The following is a 14,225-nucleotide window of genomic DNA, read 5'->3' as shown; positions in this document are numbered from 1 at the left end:
TTTCTGTGTAACAAATCTCCCTCTGCTTTTCATTTATCCTTTTTTAAAGACCTATATGCTCCTCTTTTTGCACCAAAGTCTACTCTATGAGAGGGTAACGGTCTTAAAAAGGGAATTCCTAGTTACATTCCCTGACTCCCAGTTTTCCTTAAAAATGTCTGGGTATGAACTGAAAAATTCAAATAAAATTTTTTTACACTTCTGGAGGATTTGAAATGATATAGAAACATTGTTAAAATGTTGATTTAATTTTTGTGTGGTTTTATTCGGACACAGAGTATCTTTCTCTTTAACAAAATTTTTTCCACCTCCAAATCTACTCTTCTGTTAATTCAAACACTAGATGTCTCTCTAGTGCCAGTCTCGTTTTGCTACCCACAGGGGCTAGCTTAGCCTAGAGTTACTTATGCAGGATTTCAGAGCAAGGAGACATTTATTACAAGAAATCAGGGGCACTCGTGTCCTGTAATGTGTATCTTCTTAGATTCCATGTGTCCTTGTGGCTAAATTTTAGCTATGGACCTCTCTGACTTACAGATATGACTGATAATGCTATTTTCCATTTGCATTGAGGTAGAAAATACATGGAAGCCTCTCACAAGTATTATTTAATTTCATTCTGTTCTCACAGTAATCTTGAAAGCTAGATATTCTGATTATCTCAACTTTTACAACTAAAGAAACAGGACCACAAATGTTACAGAATATTTATAAGTTGTCATAGCAACCACTGACTGATCCCATGTATGTGTTAGTTGCTCAGTCTTGTCTGACTCTTTGCGACCACATGGACTCTACAGTGGGCTCCTCTGTCCATGGAATTCTCCAGGCAAGAATATTGGAGTGGATAGCCCTTTCCTTCTCTAGGGGATCTTCCCAACCTAGCGGTCGAACCTGGGTCTCCTGCATTGTAGGCAGGCTCTTTACCAGATATCTAAGCCACCAGGGAAGCTCTGAGGACTGACCCCATACTCACTCACTGATTCTGATTCTAAATTTTTTGATCATTCCTCTGAATAAAACTGTGTTTGCCTAGATGAGCACTTTTAGAGGATTCTTTATTACATATATTTTGATGGACTGTGGGTCAAATATATCCCTCCATATACCATAGCTTTGAATATACAAAATATAATCTGGATCATCTTTCAAGGCAGATGCTAGTTTTTTCCTTTCCTTTAGTCATATGAAGGTGTTACAGTTTATTGCATTTAATTCTTTCATAAAACCCTACTAGAAGAACAAATGTTTTCACTAATACTTCTAAATTGGTTTAAATGCTCAAATAATATCTAGGGGTAAAAATGCACCCCCCTCCCTTTAGTCTGAACCTTGAGTAACCCTGGTTTCTGATTAACTTTGAAGAGGTATACGTGTGAGGCTACATTCCTCTGTGTACTTTATTTGCTGCCAGGAGAAACATTTAATTTCCTGGTGGGAGAAAATTATCTTTAAAGGAAGAGTCCCATTCTTTCTATTGTTACTCTGAGGTTCCCTGGATGCTTTCAATCTCAGTAAAATACAAATAAGAACTCCATTAGGTTCTGGTTAAATAAATATATATAGGAAATGTTCCTTCTCACTAGTTTGTGTATTTTACATGATAATGAATCAGTCCTCTTTAGATATGTTAGTAACACCCGCCCATTTTGCAACTATATTTTAGGAAAGTTTTGGCTTTATTACTTTTCTTAAAAAGCACATTAAAATATAGAATGGTATAAAATTAACTGTAACCTTTGATCAGCAGTTCTATGTACTTTACAATTAAAGATTTAACAGTTACATATAAAACTCTTAATTAATTTTAAAATCTTGTGCAAGGAATGAACAGGAGCCTGCTACTTACAAGAGTTTAAAGTCCTGAACACTCAGTAAATCTTCCAAATTTTCTTCTTTAATATGAGAGTAAATGTTGCTTTTAAATTAGAAAAGGAGAAATATGATCATTTTTTTGTTCTGAAAACATAAATAAAAGCTGTCCATTTCCATGAACAATTCTAATTTTTATTCATGTTTTACTTTTATGTACAAATTATTTTAGCCATTGGCCAAGAATTTAATGATATTATTTTTACAACATTCTTGGGAGTTTTGACTTATTTTTCAAGTATTCCATGATGTAGATTCCTATATCTTCTTTTTCCTTCTCCTTTTATATAATGGATTTAGGTCCCCAGAGTTGATAGGCAGTTTGCCTGGTAGTCAAGACAATGACTGGTATTTGTAGATAGACCAAACTGTTTGAATTGTTTGGAGACAGACAGTCATTGTTTGAATCCTCATTTATTGCTAATATGATCATGGAAAAATTACCTAGCTGATCTATGGCTGTGTTTCCTCATCTACTAAATTTTATTAAAAACACTCAGAATTACAAGACTGGTTGGAATGATGAAGTGCAGTAATGTGTGTGATGCATTTAGCCGAGAGCATCAAATATGGTGAGTATTTAATAAATGGCCTAATTGTCATTGGTGGCACTTCTCTAGAAAATCATGTCAATTCCCATACCTGGTTGATCTCTTATCTAAACATTACATATTGTTACTTATTAGTCCATCAATAAAAAACATTTAAAATGTCTTTTCAGAGAATATCATAGTGAAGCTAAGATAAATGTGTTATTAATACATACCTATGATCTTCTCAGGGGAATACATTACAAAATTGTTAAATAATTTGATCACTCTCGAAAGACCTTATTTTTAGGAATCTATAAAATTTAGTTTCATTAAAAAGTAATGCACATAACATTGTAAGTGAGCAATAATTTATTCAGCTTCACCCCAATCATAGCTGGAGTGGCATTTGCATATCCTCTATCAGTCACTTAATGGAAGTGCTTTTCTTTAAAAGAAGAGGAGTCTGTTAGAAAGACATTGTTGTGCAACACCATGATGCATCGGTCTTTAGCCTTCAAAATACTTGATTGAATAGGAAGAGATATAGAGGATAAAAAGGAAGGAAATGAAATACTCATCATATATATATAAGAGGCAACAGGGTTAAAAGATGAGAAAAGGAAGCATGAGGAAAAGAGCTTAAGTAAAGACTAGAATGGACAAACAGAATTGATTGTCCTACTAATGTTTTTAGTGGCAGCAAATTCAATAACTAAAGCTTATCTCTCCTCCTGAACACTAGTGGTTTTGTGTGCAGCAAACATAGAGAACATTCTCTGTTCCTCTATGAGTTGTCTTCTATGCTCCCAAGTAACTCATATGAAGCAAAGAACTGATATCAACAGTCTCCTGAATCTGAAGTGGAAATATTTGATAGTACCTGTTAACCATATTTTTTGAAATATATGATGTTAACAGACAAGTTATATCAGAGATTAATTAAATATTTTACTTTTCACAATAGTATTTTTGATAATATGCTACTGCTACTGCTAAGTCACTTCAGTCGTGTCTGACTCTGTGCGACTCCATGGACGGCAGCCCACCAGGCTCCCCCGTCCCTGGGATTCTCCAGGCAAGAACACTGGAGTGGGTTGCCATTTCCCTCTCCAATGCATGAAAGTAAAAAGTGAAAGTGAAGTCACTCAGTCGTATCCGATATCTAAAACCTATTTTCCAATAACACAATTGTCTACAACTTAAGAACATGAGGTTTTATCTAGAGAAAGAAGGATAGATAAATTTGAGTCTTTAATACTTTAGTTTTAGACTGCTGGAGTCATGAAGTGTTTTGAAGTCAGAAATGGAATATCAAAAAGATTTTAATAAATAAAATATTGCTTTTTATTTTAGAAATATGATTTAAAATATTTTTAAAAGACGGCTGAGTAAGGCTGATGAATCATATGATCCTCTACTTTGAAATTATTTTTTTTTAAATTATTTTGTATTGAGCATAGCTGATTAAAAATGTGATAGTTTCAGGTAAACAGTAAAGGCACTCGGCCGTACATATACATCTATCCATTCTCTCCTAAATTCTCCTACCATACAGGCTGCCACATAGCAGTGAGTAAAGTTCCATGTTAGGGAGTTTGAGATGGACATGTACACTCTGCTATATTTAAAATGGATCACCAACAAGGACCTACTGTATAGGTCCACATGAAATTATCTCCAAAAGTATGATATAAAACAATTATTTTCAGCAACTTGGAAATATTCTGTTTAAAAATACTCATTTTTCTTTCTCTTCTTTCTCGACTTTGTCTCCCTTCTGATTCAAATCTTAAAAGAAACTGAAGCAAGTAACATTAGTTGATTTGCAGTACTTTATAACTAAATTTCCCCTCTAGAGATGTAGTTTCGAATGCACTTTAAGTCACAAGTGGAATGAGTCAGATGACCTCAATTTGTTCTTCTGTGACTTTCTGTGTTGATTTCAGAATGACCTTTGCCAAACTCAGTTTGGGATGAGTCCAGAGATGAAATAACAGGAGTTGAAACCTTTTTATTCAGATCATGGCTTTAGCTACTATTGATATTTTCAGAAAGTCAGTCAAAGCAAGAGAACAGGAATCCAATCATGGAGAAAACCAAGGTGTACCTGCAATCATAGTTTTTGTGTGTGTGTGTGTGTGTGTGTGTGTGTGTGCGTGCGTGCATGTGCATGCATGCATGCGTGTGTTTACAAGATTACAAGTGATATTGAAAAAAATTTTTAACAAATTCATTTAACACCAAAATGGGATTTTGCATCCTAGACGTTTAATAAGATTGGCTACAGAGGCTGTCTTGGTTAGTTTGGGCTGCTATAACAAAATGCCATACATTGGAGGCTTATAAACAATAGACATTTATATCTTACAGTTCTGAAGGCTGAAATACAAGATCAGGGTACCGGCATGGTCAGGTGAGGGCCTCTTCAGGGTCACAGACTTCTCATTGTGTCCCCCACGGTGGAAGGTGGCAAGAGAGCTCTTTAATAAGAGATGGGGTTTCTTTAATAAGAGCACGAATTCCATTAACGAGGGCTCTATCCTCAGCACCTAAGTATCTCCCCGAAACCCACCTCTTACTATCATCACATTGGGTATCAGAATTTTAGCATAAGAATTCTGGAGGGATACAAATATTCAGACCATAGCAGAACCTGACATTTGAATACATGTTTAAAATGTCATTTCAGATCATCAATAAAAAGTTAAATATGTGGATATTAAGTCATTTAAGTATATTGGTTTTACACTATATAAGGAGAATACAGGGAATTAACTGATAAAAGTCATACTTGGATATTTAGCATTTTGATCTGACACTACTAAAAAAACAAACTTTTATCAATGTATAACTAATTCATAGAAAGAGATTACTGAAGAATGTGTAGAAATGAGGAGAAAATTTAAATCTGTGCCATATGAAGGAAGTAAAGTCATGGGAATATATATAGTAGTAAGTTTGAAATAGTATGTGGGCCTAAAAGACTGAAGACTGGAATTTTAGTGTCTAAGTGGGAATGTGGGGATAGAGCTTCAACAAAGACAGAATCTGTTAAGGTGTGCTTTATGTGAAAAGGGTCTCTCTAAGCTTTGTTACCAGTCTAAGGAAATAGTAAGGAATATCACTTTTTTTTTAAGTTTTGAATTATGGGTAAGAAGAAAAACCAAGTTACCCTAGAGAAACTGAAAACCCAACCCAAGGCCAGACTTTGACATTGACTTCTTATATGAGACATATATTTCTACTGGAACTCTAGTAGAAACAAAAATAGAATTTGTAATTCTATACCTTCCCAAACTATGATTTAGGTTTATTGGTTTATAGAGAAGCAACAGCTCATTGGGATATTATGATTTAATTTTTAATAATTGCCCTCATTGGATTCTGGAGATCCTCATTTGTATATCTTGGCTGAGACTGATGGCCTTCTAGTTTCTGTAGTTGCAACCATATAAATGAACCATTAATTGGCTCTCCCAAGAGTCCTGTGAGTGTCTTTCCCTTTTGTTATCTATGATGTGGGAATCTGGCTTTGGTTCTCTTTTATCCCACTCTTTAGCTCTTGCTTATAGTTCATAAGGTTCACATATAGTTCATATATACTGATAAGGCAGCTAAGGGCTTAAGAAAATTCTGAGACTCTCACTCACTCCCTATGAAGCCAAATAGTAGAAGTGTTATCTGCTTGATTGACATCTCTTAGTATTTTTCCTGTCCCTGTTTCCATATATAAGCAACTCCAGGCTCTCTCGCCAAGTGAATGATTTGGATAGAATTATATAGAGATACTTATGATTACCTGACAGAGGAAAATTAGTGGTTTGAATGACCCCAGATTGTCTTAGTAATTTTCTTTGTTTCTCCTATTCTTGGTTTCAGAAAGAGAGAATACCACATTTCTTCCACATAAGGAGAAATAAAAACATTCTTCATGAATTGGGCATCCCACAAATTTCACCTTCCATTTTCCTAGATTTCCTTTTATAGTGAATGAGGAGTGGGTGTGGTAGTATTGGTTTTGCAGGAAAATTGACTTTTGGCAATCTTTCATGGGGGGGGGGTTATAAATAGCTAGAAAATTTGTGCACTTAGATTCGAGCTGCATAAGTGTTTTTTCCTTAACTGTGAGGCTTAGAGTCAATTTCTAGTACCCAGGACCAAAAAAACTTGTTGAAGAGTAGGAACAAAATAAAATCACTCAGAAAAATAAAGACTAAGAAGATTCTTACTCAGAACCACTAAAGGAAATATCAAACTATGCATTTAAAAAGGTAGGATAGGGAACACAGAAGAACAGGATGCAAAAATTTTTTAAAAAATGAAAAAGAAACAAGAGGAAATTCTTTGCAGATATGAAGACTAATCATAAAATTATAAGTATTACTCTATTTTTCTATTAAATGCTTTTTAATTTTTAATTGTGATCAGGACAAGATGGCAGAGTATTTTTAATTGGAAGACAATTTTTAATTGGAGGATAATTGCTTTACAATGTTGTGTTGGTTTTATTTCACTATTCATGGGGCTAGACAAAACAATCAACGGAAAGGAATAAAGATCCCTGAAAAAGGCTTATGCATATTGTTGTTGTTCAGTTGCTCAGCTGTGTCTGACTCCTTGTGACCCCATGGACTGTAACATGTCAGGTTTCCCTGTCCTTCACCATCTCCAGGAGTTTGCGCAAATTCATGTCCATTAAGTCCATGATGCCATCCAACCATCTCATCCTCTATCGTCTCCCTCTCCTCCTGCCTTCTATCTTTCCCAGCATCAGGGTCTTTTCTAATGAGTCAGCTCTTCGCATCAGGTGGCCAAAGTATTGGAGCTTCAGCATTAGTCCTTCCAATGAATATTCAGGACTGATTTCCTTTAGGATTGACTGGTTTGATCTCCTTACAGGCCAAGGGACTCTGAAGAATCTTCTCCAACACTGCAGTTCAAAAGCATCAATTCTTCAACCCTCAGCCTTCTTTATGGTTGCACTCTCACATCCATACATGACTACTGGAAAAATCATAGCTTTGACTAGATGAACTTTTGTTGGCACAGAAATGTCTCTGCTTTTTAATATGCTGTCTAGGTTTGTCACATATTTTCTTTCAAAGAGGAATCAGTGACTCTTTGTGACCCCACGGACTGTAGCTCGCCAGTGTCCTCTGTCCATGGAATTCTCCAGGCAGGAATATTGAAGTGGGTAGTCGTTCCCCTTCTCCAGCGGAACTTCCGGACCCAGGGATCAAACCTAGGTTTCTCACATTGCAGGTAGACTCTATCAACTGAGCCACCAGGGAAGCCCTATTCATATAAAAACCTCAAGAGCGGTATCTTTTAATAGAATAGTATCCTAGCAGTTAAAATATGGCTCAATTTGGATACATTTTGGAAGCATACGGTTAAATTATAAACCTAACTGCAAATATACATTATGCAAAATTGAAAATACAGTAAAATAATACCTATAATTTTAATGGCTCTATTCATATGTGGGAAAAGTAAAAAAAGCCATGATAGGAAGGCTGCCCAATCTATTCATATGTTGATTATCTCTGAAAAGGGAGGAAAGCAAGTAGAAGGCAAAGAATACTTCAGGTTAAAAAACTCAGGAAGGGGTGAAAGAAGCTTTCTCTGTAGTTGCCAGTTTTCATTTCTTTGCAAAAGTTTCTGAAACTGTTAAAAAATTAACATTTGTAAAATCTAGGTGTTGGGTACAAATGTTTGAAACGTTTCATATAAAAGGGGGAAAAAGTAAAGTTGATGAACAAAAAGAAGTATAGCCATTTTCTCTATATTCTGTGCTGAATGATGAACAGTTCTATTAGTTATAGTGCTGACCTGCAAAAAGTCTCAAATTTCTCCTGACTCTACATGTGAACCTGGGCTGAGCCTCACAGAGGGAATGCACAAATTAGAGAGGTCAAAGTTGAGTAGGAGGGAGACCACTGCTATTGTTAAATATTAAAAAGAAACGAGTCACAGGATTCCTCACACAAACTAGTGTAACTATGAAAATATCATGGAAATTAGTCACAAAATGCTATTTTTTTAAATACCTACTTCTCTCCTATGGGAAAGGGGAAAAGGTTTTGCAAAATATATTTAGGTGAAAAATGCTGTTGCTTTATTTCCTAGACAACCAAATGCTAATATACAGTCTTATGGAATAGTTTTATTTTCTCTCCCAGAATTAGTTTATTTAGTGTAACTTAAAGCATATGACAAAGGGAATATATAGATACTGGGTTTAAATCTTTAAATTTTTTGGCTTCTCTATATACATTTGACTTAGAGAGTTTCAAGATAAATAAATGATAAATTGAATTGACTGCCAGTGCAGAATAATTTTTAGTTTCTTGTCAGATAAAATTTTAGTTTTTGTCAGGTAATAGTACTCTCTCTCTCTCTCACACACACACCCAGACACACCAAATTCCAAACCAAAAACTTCTACAGATCATTCTTTTGTTTTAAATAAAATTAAGTGATTATTGTTAAAAAAATTAGATACATATTGCCAAAATTAGTCATTCAGATCAATTAAAACAGTTACCATGATTGTGTATGTTACTCCATGTTTGATATTTTTTAAAACTTATGTAATTCCATTATATTAAATAATTAGTTTTCCTGTGAAAAGCAAAGTTATGGTTAGCTAGTATGATGAATAATCTTATGCGTTAACCTAGCTAGGATATGGTACTTAGTTGCTTGGTCAAACAGCAGTCTAGATGTTGCTATGAAGGTATTTTTCAGATGTGGTTAACATTTAAATCAATAGGCTTTGAGTAAAGCAGATGTGGGTTGGGCCTCTTTCAATTAGCTGATATCTTAAGAGCAAAGACTGAAGTTTCTTGAAAAAGAAGGAATTCTTCTCCAGACATCAACATAGAAATCCTACTTAAGTTTCCAGTCTGCTGAAATGTGAAATTCAGATTAAAGATTACAATATCAACCTTTATCCGAGTTTCCAGTCTGCTGGCCTGCCTTATAGATTTAGGACTTGACAGCTTTCACAATTCATAATTATGTGAGCCAATTCCTTAAAATCAATCAGTCTCTCTTGTTCAATCACTTTCTCTTTCTCTCCATCCTACTGATGTTATTTCTCTAGAGAACCATGATTAATCGCTATCAACCAGTTGAATTAGGTGAGCACCAATATCAGAATTCTCCAATTGTTTTAACACATCTTACATATACAAACTTTTACTGAATGCCTAGGACACATTGGCTTATTAGGACAATTTTTATGCCCCAAATAATTTAGCTCCACTTACAGCACAAACTGAAAAAGAGTTGCTCATCTTTGGGATTTAAAGCACAAACAATTCTGTAGGGCCTATGCTGAATCCCTCCATGTGACCCTCTCCCTGGAGCTTTTCATCCTTTTAGGACATATGGAAAGAAAGAGTAGGTCCTCTGTCCATATGGGCCATCCCAATGGAGGCAAAGTATGAAGATGTAGTGGTATGTGTCAGGCTATTTAATAGATTGGGAAGGAAAAAAGAAAACAGAAAAGTGAAGGGAAAAATGAATCTTTGAGGTCAGCTGTCAACCACCAACATGAAAAAACAGAAAAATTTTTTTAATTTCTGTAGGAACTGGAGATAAAATAATGTGGCTTCTACACATTTTCAGTCTGCTTTTAACCTACTAGAGAAAGAAGGAGGATGTTAAAACCTCCACCCTTTCCTCCTCCTTGTGCCTGAATCTTTCTTTGTGTTCTATTTTGTTATCTGAACACTTGGGAAATGAATTTTGTGGAAAGAACAATCAGAATGCTTGCAGAGGGGAGCAGAGGGGGAAGTTGAATAATACTTACAAATTTTACAAAGCAGAACACATTTACAAGGTTTACAAGGGTTTCCTACACACCCAGTTCTGCCAATAAGTAGATCAGTTTTTTCATGTCTTAAGGAAAGGAATTGGATGTCTCCAGTAGAGGATTTCTATAGTCTCTTTCAGTTTAAAAATTCTATGAAAATGAATAATGCAGAGGAAAAAAAATTCAGATCTCTTATTCCCCCCTCATCCACTGAACAAACAGAATTATAATTTGGCTTGTTTTTTTTTTCCCTTATGAAGAGTGATTGTTACATGAATAAAGAATAGAAAATAGTCTATTTCATAAAAATAAACTAACAAAATGGAATTCCCAGTAGAATACAGGGTCAGCCAGAAGTTTAATATTTATCTGTACTTTTAGCTTTTTATCTGTACTATGTAAAACAAAGTTAAAGTCAAAGTGTGAGTTGTTCATTCACGTCAGACTCTTGGTGACCCCATGGAATGTAGTCTGCCAGGCTCCTCTGTCCATGGAATTCTCCAGCCAAGAATACTGGAGTAGGTAGCCATTCCTTTCTCCAGGGGATCTTCCCCACCCAGGGATAGAACCTGGGTCTCCTGCATTGCAGGCAGATTCTTTATCATCTGAGCCACCAGGGAGGTCCATGTAAAGCAAGGTTCATGTTAATTAATGTAATGTAAAATATGTAATTCTAAAGTTTCAAAATCTTTCTCCATTATCTGCCTGTACAATTTTGAAAAGTACCATATTTTTGAGCCTTAATATCTTCATCTTTAAAGTTGAAACAATGACTTCCTATTTATAAAGGTGGTTATAGAGATTAAATGAAGCATTATGTGTGAAAACCCTTAACATATCCTGAATGTAAGCTGAACTTTTCACAACTTTCTCTTCTTTCCTTTTCCTATATTCCTTATCTTGATGATCTATCCATCAATTTTTCTCTGTTGCCAAGCTAGAAAGCTGGGAGTAACCCTAAATCAGTTATTTTCTAACTGTGATAATATCAAATTCTGCTGCCAATATTTAAAAATAGAAACAATAAAATATAAAAAATATTAGCATTGCACATAGTCAAGATATCTATTATCCTGTAAAAATTTTGCATCATTAAAATATATATTTGTGTATGGGAAGGCAGAAGGAAGGGAGGAAGGGTCTTCCTGGCATGGAATCTATTTCCTCATGTGGGTTATAGTAAAAAGTATTTAAGAAACACTGTCCACGGATATGCTGTTTCTTTCTTATGTTCTCCAGTTTATCAATCTTACCCTAAAGAAGCTTTCTGATCTGTACTCTTTTCTTCCCCTACTTTAGCATAAGCCCTCATCTCTTCAATTTCCTTGTCATCAAACTTTTCCATGCTGAAAACTGTTACTGAGTAGATGTTTTTAATATGTCAATTGAAACAAGTTAACCTTAAGACAGATAATAATTGTTAGGGTGAGAGGTCAGTGAGAGGGTCAGTTAAACCAGTAGCACAAGCATTGCGGAGCATTTCAAATACATGATTGTTAAATAAAAGAGTACCTCAGGCACTTGTAGATCTTCCTGTGTCCCTTCCAGCCTCCGATCTGATTCTAGCCTCAACTTGGACAGTTAGCCCCTTGCAGAATTCCACAGTTCATTCTGCAGTTGTTTTTCAGCTATGTTGTGTCTGACTCTTTTGTGACTCCATTCACTATAGCCCTGCAAACTCCTTTTTCCATGGGATTTCCCAGACAAAAATACTGGAGCCAGTTGCCATTTCCTTCTTCAGAGAAGCTTTCTGACCCAGGGACTGAATCAAGGTTTTCTGCGTTGTTAGGCAGATTCTTTACCAAAGAGCCACCAGTGAAGCCCTCAATTTCTGTTCTTTAAATCCTGTACTTTCTGTCCCACGGCGCCTCTCAGGTTGTGGCCTGCAAAACTGGGTGTGCCCTTTTGCCACACGTGTAGGCACCTTTTAGGATGCCTGCGTGCTGTGTGGGTGTGCTCTTGCGTGTGTGCGTGCACATACTGCACATGTGCAATCGTGCAGTAACATGAAGCTCCAATCAATACCGGATAGGAATTACTCGCAGAATGCGTTTCCCTTTCTGTTTTAGCGTGGAAGATTCTCTGAGCTCTTCTAAATGTTCCTCAGAAAACGTGGTCCTGAGGCCGCTACCTGCTAGGGGCGGTGATCAACCCAGTACAGCACTCTCAATTTGGCTCTTCCTGTTTGCCTCTGCCTTACCTGTCTTCAAAATAAACTAGCTGTACACATATAGTTTTATGCATTTTAATTTTGTATTTGCCCTTCTATTTTCTTCACTACGTTGCAGGGTCACACAAGGGATCTGTAAATGAGCTGGGGTAGGCTCTGGCACATACAATTATGTTCATAATTTTAGAAATCTATATTATGATGTATATTTTCCCATGTTTATTACCCAGAAAAAAACTTCTCAGGCAATTGTCATGGATAACAGTCCTCTTCTTTAAATAGCACAAACAAATCCATTTTACAAAATGTTGCTTTATATCTGTGATCCTCTTAATTAACTTTGAAGCAATAATTTAATTCAAATATTTCTATTTGGTTGCCAGTATAAGGTTGAACTGTACCAAACAGATCTTTACGACCCAGATAATCACGATGGTGTGATCACTGACCTAGAGCCAGACATCCTGGAATGTGAAGTCAAGTGGGCCTTAGAAAGCATCACTGAACAAAGCTAGTGGACGTGATGGAATTCCAGTTGAGCTATTCCAAATCCTGAAAGATGATGCTGTGACAGTGCTGCACTCAATATGCCAGCAAATGTGGAAAACTCAGCAGTGGCCACAGGACTGGAAAAGATCAGTTTTCATTCCAATCCCAAAGAAAGGCAATGCCAAAGAATGCTCAGACTACCACACAATTGCACTCATCTCACACGCTAGTACAGTAATGCTCAAAATTCTCCAAGCCAGGCTTCAGCAATACGTGAACCATGAACTTCCTGATGTTCAAGCTGGTTTTAGGAAAGGCAGAGGAACCAGAGATCAAATTGCCAACATCCGCTGGATCATGGAAAAAGCAAGAGAGTTCCAGAAAAGCATCTATTTCTGCTTTATTGACTATACCAAAGCCTTTGACTGTGTGGATCACAATAAACTGTGGAAAATTCTGAAAGAGATGGGAATACCAGACCACCTGATCTGCTTCTTGAGAAATGTGTATGCAGGTCAGGAAGCAACAGTTAGAACTGGACATGGAATAACAGACTGGTTCCAAATAGGAAAAGGAGTTCATCAAGGCTGTATATTGTCACCCTGCTTATTTAACTTATATACAAAGTACATCATGAGAAATGCTGGACTGGAAGAAACACAAGCTGGAATCAAGATTGCTGGGAGATATATCTATAACCTCAGATACGCAGATGACAACACCCTTATGGCAGAAAGTGAAGAGGAACTAAAAAGCCTCTTGATGAAAGTGAAAGTGGAGAGTGAAAAAGTTGGCTTAAAGCTCAACACTCAGAAAACGAAGATCATGGCATCCGGTCCCATCACTTCATGGGAAATAGATGGGGAAACAGTGGAAACAGTGTCAGATTTTATTTTTCTGGGCTCCACAATCACTACAGATGGTGACTGCAGCCATGAAATTAAAAGACGCTTACTCCTTGGAAGGAAAGTTATGACCAACCTAGATAGCATATTCAAAAGCAGAGACATTACTTTGCCAACAAAGATTCATCTAGTCAAGGCTATGGTTTTTCCAGTGGTCATGTATGGATTTGAGAGTTGGACTGTGAAGAAGGCTGAGCACCGAAAAATTGAAGCTTTTGAACTGTGGTGTTGGAGAAGACTCTTGAGAGTCCATTGGACTGCAAGGAGATCCAGCCAGTCCATTCTGAAGGAGATCAGCCCTGGGATTTCTTTGGGCGGAATGATTCTAAAGCTGAAACTCCAGTACTTTGGCCACCTCATGAGAAGAGTTGACTCATTGGAAAAGACTCTGATGCTGGGAGGGATTGGGGGCAAGAGGAGAAGGGGACGACAGA

This window comes from Bos indicus x Bos taurus, chromosome 2, assembly GCF_003369695.1.
Source record: "Bos indicus x Bos taurus breed Angus x Brahman F1 hybrid chromosome 2, Bos_hybrid_MaternalHap_v2.0, whole genome shotgun sequence".
NCBI lineage: Eukaryota > Metazoa > Chordata > Mammalia > Artiodactyla > Bovidae > Bos > Bos indicus x Bos taurus.
This window is presented reverse-complemented; position numbering follows the sequence as displayed.